Source organism: Pantherophis guttatus, chromosome 7 (assembly GCF_059756535.1).
Source record: "Pantherophis guttatus breed Tessera chromosome 7, ASM5975653v1, whole genome shotgun sequence".
Classification (NCBI taxonomy): Eukaryota; Metazoa; Chordata; class Lepidosauria; order Squamata; family Colubridae; genus Pantherophis; species Pantherophis guttatus.
The window spans coordinates 27126516-27135727 of record NC_142069.1 but is presented as its reverse complement, the minus strand read 5'-3'; the positions used below and the strand labels follow the sequence as shown (position 1 = coordinate 27135727).

Sequence of the window (9212 nt, the reverse complement as noted above, 5' to 3'; positions counted from 1 at the left end):
GAGCTGAACAAGATTATGGATAAATTGCTGGAGTAGGAAGAAAATATTTCCTTCTTTGGACAGATTGCTTGCTGATTATCATTAACCATTTAGAACATACTTTGTCTTCCCCACATCTTTGTAATTACTTTCAAACCCTGATCTACAAAAGTGAAGCTGCATCTTGATGAAGCAACATCCCATTGGTTTTTAAACATTAAACCTTAAAATCTGAGTGCAAAAAAAAAAAAATCTTGTTGAAGGACAATGCATTCAGCTTTGAGAGAATGCCAGGAGGAGAACATGATAAAAGGATGAAGAATGGAGAATAAAAAAAAATCCTCCTTTTCTTATACATTACCTTTAAATACAGCTACCCTATAATCAAATGTGGCACAAATTATATGGTAAACATTAACACACCTGACTCTGGTGGGTTGCTAGCTGTTCGCCCCGCATCGGGCGAACTAGTAGCGGAAGTGGCAGGAGGCTCCATCCACCTGCCCGTATGCTTCTGCGCATCCACAGAAACCTCAGCGCATGCGCAGAAGTGTTGCGTGAGAGAGACTGCATGCGTGCCCACAAGCAAATTGATAGGGATGGGTTTTGCAACCCACCCCTGATCTGACTGGCAGAAACAACCTATCTCAAGTCATTTCTACCACATCTGGCAATGTGGTTATGATCTGGGTAAGGTGGTGGTAGTGTACACACTGTCATTACACCTGCCCTTCCCCCAGAGAGATCCTTCCCCCAGAGATATGGTTAACCCATATTGGCCTTGCAGAAGGATGTAGATACCAGTCTTTCCTCTCAGGCATTGACTGGGGCCAGGCTTTTATTTTGAGAACTCTTATGTGTATATGTAGCATCTGTTCAATGAGATTGTTGTGTTTTATTATGGTATTGTTCCATGTGACATGTTCACCCCCAGAGTTTCATCAGATAGATGGGCGGCCTTACAAATTTGATTAATAAATAATTAAGTAAATTCAAAATATCCCCTATCTCATTTCTTTTTGTGTTTCTGGATCACATCGATTTGGGGTTCCTAAACTTTGGTTTAAATAGGATAGAACTAGATAAACCTGGGAGGCTAATGGACACACTGGAATCTATGAAGCTTATTGTGAGTACTTTTACAAAATGGCTGTTAGAAATGTGCTTCTTCACAAAAAGAGTTGCTATGAGGTGAATGGTTAATCTCCAACCATTCATCAAAAGGCAACCAGATGGCTCTTTGCAAAAAAACAAACTCTGGGGCGGGGGAGAAGAAACTTTTGTACCATTGAAGTATATGCACTTTTGACCCGCATGTAAATGAAATGACTTCGAAGTCAATTTGTGTCTTGATTCTATCTTATGCATTTGAGATGTGGCCTGGACATGGCTTTCAAGGGTGATCCTCAGCCCAGAGAAACTTGTACTGTCCATCTTTACTCTTTGTATAGTACGCTGGTTTGTAACCATTCCTGGACTTTTTGTTGACATGTAATGGTTATGCTCAGTGGTGGGATTCAGCCAGTTCACACCACTTCGGGAGAACTGGTTGTTAACTTTCTGAGCAGTTTGGTGAACTGGCTGTTGGAAGAAATCATTAGGGCTGTTAAATTATTTGAATCCCATCACTGGTTATGCTGTCTGAGACCACATCCACCAATTCACCTGGCTGGAAGCATAATGATGGATATTTTGACATGTCTTGCAGTGAGATTTCTTGTAGTTTTTCTGCCACAAACCATGTCTCCAAGCAACAGTTTTCCTCCTTGCAGTTTGTGACAGTCTGTAAAGTGAAACTGACAAGGTGCCTGATTGTCTGAAGTGTTGAGCCATAAAGGTCTCATAAACCAGCCTTTGGGTTGTTGCGCGTAGCACAAAATGCATCGCTTTATAAAAAGAAACACAGCTGTGGGAGGAAGCAACAGGAGCCAGGAGAGGGGGCATGTCAGGGCAAACTAAGGTGGCAGAGGGCCCAGCTCAGCCTGCTTTCAATGGATATCTTACCTGATAATTTTGAAACTGGCATTTCAAGAAGTCTAGAAAACACAGGTTAAGAAAGGCAGGATCACAATTCTTTCTAAACAATTTCACAAGGAGAAGGAATCTAAAAAGTTATTATGCTTGTTATTAAGACTAGCTGCCTGCAATTACTGCAGGTTCGAATCTCGCCAAGGCTCAAGGTTGACTCAGCCTTCCATCCTTTCTAAGGTACGTAAATTGAGGACCCAGTTGTGGGGGCAATAAGCTGACTTTGTATAAATATACAAAAGGATGAAGGCTATTGCTGAGCACATTGTAAGCCGCCCTGAGTCTCTGGTGAAGGGCGGCATATAAATCAAATAAAAAAAAAAAGTTCACAAAAATAGCCACAACACATATACACAACATGTCTGTGTATACATAAAATGATCCTTAGTTTCAATTCTGTGTTAGAGTCTTAGGCAACTGCATAAGAAGTTGGAAGATTTTTTATTCTACCTATAGATTTTCTACATTCTACAACCCTAGAAGTCATTTCCCCTTCCCACCATGCATTGCAAGCAACATGCTGCTCCTGAAAATTATCGTTGTTGGGAAAGCAACTGTGGGCTTTAGGGAGCCACCTCTTTCCTAAGAATATTAAATAGGGACAACCAATCTTTTCTCGGTCAGAATTCTATTTTTATTTTCAACAATATAGTGGAATGTTGTAAAGGAATTATGTAAAGGATCTCTTTCTGGCCATCTATCTGCCTGGCCATCAGCAGGATAACTCTTTCAAAGAAAAACAGAACTAAATTAAATTTGACCTGGGAAAAAGATTCTGGCAAAAGAAAAAAAATGAGTTTGAAAATGGCCCAGAGTTTCCAAATAAATGAATAACACCTCCACAAAGCATCAGTAGAGGTAGGTCAGTTAAACATCAAATCAGAGGCTTGCTGTTGCCTCCATTCTAAGCTTTCTTCACTTTTCCTCCACAATCATAGGACCTAGACTTAGAAGCCACATGGCATATGCTTTCCCCAACTCTTATTTTATATTTTATCAGCCAAGAGAAGTGTGTGTCTGTGTGTGTGTGTGCACGTGTGTGCAGGCATTATTTGGTGACTTCCTGAGAAACTTTGGCAGCTTCATATTAATAGGTTCCATGGACACAATGAAAGGGCTGTGTACTACATGAAATCCATAAGCTATAGACTAATGTTTCTCAACCTTGGGAAGAATTGTAGGCTTCAATTCCCAAAGCAAATACTTTGCTTTGCTGACTGGGAATTCTGGGAGTTGAAGTCCACATATCTTACAATTCCCAAGGTTGAGCAACTTTGTTATAGACTATTCCAGAATACTAGAAAGAAAATCTGTATTGTCTGCAGTCAGAGATGCTAGTGAAGAAATTCTACTCTGCTTTGCTGCACAAGTACTCAGAAAAAAGACTTTCAGAGGAACAAATCTATTGGGCCAATCAATATTATTATATATTTTTTTCTAGTTCTTTTCAAGCAGTCATTAATTCTCATCATTAGCATTCACAGGCTAAAACTTCAAACACAGAATTAAATTGTATCTTGGCAATTGGAGCTGTTATATTGCATAGGATTCATGTAGCTAGAACAGCAAAGTAGATGGACTCAATTGTGATATCATTGAAAGATGTAAAGCATCAGGTTGAGGACAGATCATCCTTATTTAAAAAAGGGTTATTTTCATTTCAGAAAATAAAGAGAAAACATCTTACTATAATTATGCATGAAACATCTGTTGCTTGAGTATTTTGTCTCATAGTTATTAGGAAAAAAGAACAATCTTATGGTCATACATTTTCAACAGGCAATCATGAGTATTAATTAGATAATTTTTCAAGTTATCATCTATCCTTAGCCATTTTTTAAAAAATAAAAAGTACTTTTTAGAAAAGTATAAAGTAGGCTCTGATTTTTTTAATAAAATGAAATCTAGTCAAGCCCATATCCATTCTAAAAGTTGGGAAAGGACAACTGGGTTGGATTGTGATGGAACATAGTGAAGAAATAGATCCCAGTAGGGTTTTGTTTGTTGGTATGAAACAATAAAGAATTCAACTTGGTAGAATTTCTGTGTGTCGTTTTTGGTTTTGGGCCGGACAGGAATAGCTTTACTATTATATGTTCCTCTCTCTTATGTGACAATCTGGAGAGAATACAGAAGGTGCCAATGACAAAAGTACATGATGATGTATTTTTTATGTTTAAAAACATAATGTTTAAAAGATGTAATGGGAAATTGTGAATGGAGCTTGTTAAAGAAATGTAAGCGTTGTACCTATCTATGACCGGATCGAGACTTCATTCTTGAAAGATATATTTTATGTTTAAGTCTGAAAAAATAAAAAAATATTTTTTTAAAAAAAATGCATGATGATGTTAGCAGTGGTGAAATCCAAATTTTTTTACTACCAGTTCTGTGGGCATGGCTTGGTGGGCGTGGTGTGGCTTGGTGGGCATGGCTTGGTGGGCATGGCAGGGGAAAGATACTGCAAAATCCCCATTCCCACCCCACTCCAGGGGAAGGATACTGCAAAATCCTCATTCCCACCCCACTCCAGGGGAAGAATACTGCAAAATCTCCATTCCCACCCCATTCTGGGGCCAGCCAGAGGTGGTATTTGCCGGTTCTCTGAACTACTCAAAATTTCCACTACTAGTTCTTCAAACTACTCAAAATTTCCGCTACCGGTTCTCCAGAACCTGTCAGAACCTGCTGGATTTCACCCCTGGATGTTAGCCCACACATTGTGTGACTCAACTACTTACATCAGATGTCAGAATAAAACTAGGCAAGATGACCTCTCTCTGGATGTACTATCATTTCTCCTGTCATTGCAGTTTATAACTGACAACGCTGATAATATTACAATTATTTCATCTAATTTTCCAGAGTCTTTCCTGACACTTGGACTTTTCATTTGATTGACAAGAGAGCAGTGTGTCTGCCTGTGAGGTAGGTCTTTTGACTTGAGAACATAAATCCAAGAGTCTCTTAGTTCGTGCTGGCCTTTTCTGTGCATTGAATAATTCAGCAAGGTGGCCATTTAGCAGCAGGAATGGAAAGAAGCTCAAGTAAGCATTTATGCTAATGACTTGTTATTTTCAGGGTTTGTTTACTGTGTTGTCAGTGACAATGTCCAATGGATAAAATTCTAAAATTAAGAAGCAACCATTAATGTATCCTTTGAGTCTCCAAGTACACAAAAAAAGCCCCCAAGTGATTGTGAATGTACAAAGAACAAAAACAACCTGCCCATGCCTAATTGTGAGTTACTTTAATGGATTAATACAGTACTACTAAAAGCTACTGTATGATATTTAATAACCATCCCCATTGATTTACATGTTATTTATTTACATATTAGAAATATTTATTGGCGAACAAGAATATTACTTACCAGGTAGCACACAATGTAGTTTTAAAAATATTTTTTCTTACGTTTCTGTTTAAGAACATGACATGTGGAGATAATAGCATGTTTATTTTTGTTTGTAACTCATACTCACATACAGATGGTGTAATTTTAATATAACATACTATTTCCCATCTCGGTTGCATTAAAAATTAACCACATTGACTACATTATAATATATTTATCCATAGTTTCATTGCATCTTCATGGATAGAATTAAAGTGACTTTTTTAATTTAAAAAAATCCAGATGGCCTTTCATATCTTGAATAGGTTCCAGAGGATTCAGTTGTCTAGGGCTCTCAAAACTCCATAGCTCAACCTGCCCACCACACTGGTCATGTGGATCCTTCAGGATCCTTGGAATCTGAAGGATCCTGTTCAGGATCTGATTCAGCCACTGATTGTGCCATGTTGTGGAGTAAGTCTTGGGTGAAAGACTTGGAATTCCTGAGCTTTACCATTAACTCACTGTGTAAGTAGAGACTGCCACCATTTCACAGCTCTGGTTTTCAGAAATGGGCACTCTCATTATGTAGCTGATTAACAGAGTTGAAGAATGTCATAATTATCAAGCACTTTACATGCTGTGCTCCAAACCTCTGTTTGCTTCATAGGAAGTATGTGCTATGGCTTTTGGTTTGCAGATAAATAACAGGCTTTGGATTGTTCTGAGAAAGAGACGCAGACATTATTTACAGCAGAATATGCAACAAAATGTTGTATTCCAGACTGTTCTTGTTCTAGAGTGCTCTTGAATTTTCTTTCTTTTTCCCCTGCAGATCTTGCGTGGGAATTGAGATGTCTACAAACAACATTCCCCTCTAAACTTCATAATGGTGAGATTCTTTTCTGTGACTCCCTAATACTCCAAAACGTTTCACCAAATTTCCACTGTAACTACAGTATAGTCAAAAAGGAAAATGATTGCATACATAGAGTGTGTTAAATAGAGCAGTATTTAATGTAATGTGATTACTACATTCAAAACAATTCAAATTAAGTATGTTTTGGCATACTCTTTTTCCTAGGCCTCAAGGAGTGGGACTTTGCTTGCTCTATGCAGCCACCATCTTCACTTTTTTTTTTCTTTACAAATATGCATGTACCTATTTTAGATGCCCCTGCAAGACAGTATCCAGCAGACTATTTCAAGACCAGCCACGATGTCCCTTTTATTAAATCAGGAAGAGAGAGAAAGAAGTAAATGATGATACTATCAGAAGAATAATTTGGGGTTCCAACTCAACCTGGGGTTGCAGAAGAATAAATAAAAATGAAATCCAGACAGCTGTGAGGAAAGAGGAAATATTTATTCTTAAAAGCAAGGTGTTTGCCTTTAGCTGCAGTTGAAGAAAAATCAGATACAGAAACATACTTTTATAAGGACGCTTGTCTTGGTATGGAAACATATACATGCTGATTCTAGGGTGACCCTTGAGGGATGTGTGTGTGTGTGTGTGTGTGTGTGTGTGTGTGTGTTTTTATAGCATCTATGATGTTTATTCTTGGGAGGATGCAGTTCCTGGGAGACCTAATTGAATTAACTCTAATTTATGTTTACAGACCTTATCCATTGATATGTGGATTAGGTCTGGGTAACTTATTGTGGATTTGAGGAAGTTTGAGTAAAAGATTTTCCCATTTGCTATTTTTACTTGATCAGCTTAGTTTCAGTTTGACCGTCAGTTATGGACTAAGAATCAGAATCTCCACTTGACTGTCAATTATGACAGTCAAGTGGAGATAGTGATTCTCAATCCATTGTGGATTCTGTTAATGTTTTAAGAAAAGATGGGAACAGTATAAAGAGTAAAATGTATTTTGATATGAAACTTCTCACAGTCAACATATTGAAGGTGGGAAGCAGGGTAACAGAACAATCATTGGGAAATTTTCTCTTTGTGTTGGCTGTCAGCATTCCAGAAAACCCCCCGACTCCCAGTAAAGACGCGGAAGCAGGCATTTTTCAAAGTTCTCTTTACTAGAAATAGGTAAACTGGCACATCTGGGAAATCCCGAATCTGAAAAGCCCGGGCTTTCCTTCAGTAATACAAAGCTCCCAAAACCATCCCCTTTCTCCTCAATCGATCACATGCTCCAATCACCGTCCGTTCCACCTCGACCCAGCACCTGACCCTCCTCCTCCAGATGCTGGATCACCCTGACCTTGACTGATAGGAAGAATGCTATTATGTCTACTAATTCCCCTCTCCTAAATCCCCTCTCCTACTTTCCCACACATGAGGAGGTGGCAGTATTGAAGTTTCCGGCCTAATATGGCTTCCAAGGCTGATAGGCTATATGACAATAGAGAAGTGGTGAAATCCAATTTTTTTTACTACTGGTTCTGTGGGCGTGGCTTGGTGGGCGTGATGTGGCTTGATGGGCATGGCAGGGGAAGAATACTGCAAAATCTCCATTCCCACCCCACTCCAGGGGAAGGATACTGCAAAATCTCCATTCCCACCCTACTCCAGGGGAAGGATACTACAAAATCTCCATTCCCTCCCTACCCAGCCAGAGGTGGTATTTGCCGGTTCTCTGAACTACTCAAAATTTCCGCTACTGGTTCTCCAGAACCTGTCAGAACCTGCTGGATTTCACCCCTGCAACAGAAGCTTCTGGTCCTCCTTTTCTTCACTTGTACTATGTTATAATCTAGTGCAATTAAATAGCGTTGGGAAGCAGAATTATGTCTATCTTACGATAAGATTCTAAAAGAGAAAAAGGATTTCTCTAATGTGATAACAGTTTTATGCCTTCATTTATACCCAGCAGTGTGGGAATGATTACCCTTCAAACTGTAGTCACCAGCTTCATTATATGGCTCAGTAGAATGGTTGATTCTTGCGTGTCTCTTTATTTAGCGCCATCATATCTAAACAGCTTCCCCGCCCCCTAATGATTTCTCCTGGCAGCCCATATAACAGATACATCATTTTGGTAAAGAAGTCTGTGCTGCCAGCTGTGTGGCCTTTGCCTTTATTTGCTTTCAGAACAAAAGAGAACAAAGTAAACGGAGAAAGAAAATGGAAGTAAAAGAATGGAATAAATGCTTCTTAGTGCACAGATATCAAAAGGCCATCTCAGTGCTGCTGTTAATGCGGTGTCTTTCAAATGTGGGTCAAAAGCACCCAGATTCAAGTCTAGCCTCAGCTACTAAAGTTCACTGGATGACTTTGTGACAGTTGTTCTTCTTCAACCCAGTCAATCCCCTAGAATTACTAATGTGGATGAAGGAATATTATGCAAGCTGCCTTGAGCTTCTAGAGTGATGGCTAGCCTTTTTGCCGTTGCGTGCCAAAAGCGGGGGGGGGGAGAAGCACGCATGCCCACACTCAATGCCCCCCTGCCCCCCAACTCCCCCCCACATGCATGCGCGAACCCCCTTGCTCCCCTCACTTTTGGCATATGATGGCACAGTGGGGCCGGTAGGCCTGTTTTTCACCCTCCCAAGGCTCCAGAGGCCTTTCCTGACCTCTGGTGGGCCCGGAAGGCCTGAAAATCAGCTGGCCAGCGTGCGCATGCGTGCTGGAGCTGAGCTAGGGCAGTGTTTGCGTGCCCACAGATATGGGTCCGCTTGCCATAGGTTCGCCATCACGGTTCTAGAGGAAAGATGGGATCTAATATATAGAACATTTGCATAAATTGTGGCTAACCTAACAACTAGTTTATATCTTTAATATACCGTGTACCTCCCAGTGAAGTACTATCCGCTTCGATCTAAGCCAGTTCTTGAAGACTTGGACAAGGTTTTCTCAAAAAATGTTAACAGAGTTATATAATTCAGTCAGAGGATGCCAGTTACTGAAGCT

The 9212-nt window shown here is 39.9% G+C and overlaps 1 long non-coding RNA gene across 1 annotated transcript; it reads left to right on the top strand.

Annotated features, from left to right (window-relative positions):
• Positions 1-6144: 6144 nt before the first annotated feature.
• On the top strand, positions 6145-6682 carry LOC132712622 (uncharacterized). Its single transcript, XR_015728786.1, has 2 exons — positions 6145-6233; positions 6513-6682. It is a non-coding gene; the product is annotated as an uncharacterized LOC132712622 (long non-coding RNA).
• The last annotated feature ends 2530 nt before the right edge of the window (positions 6683-9212 follow it).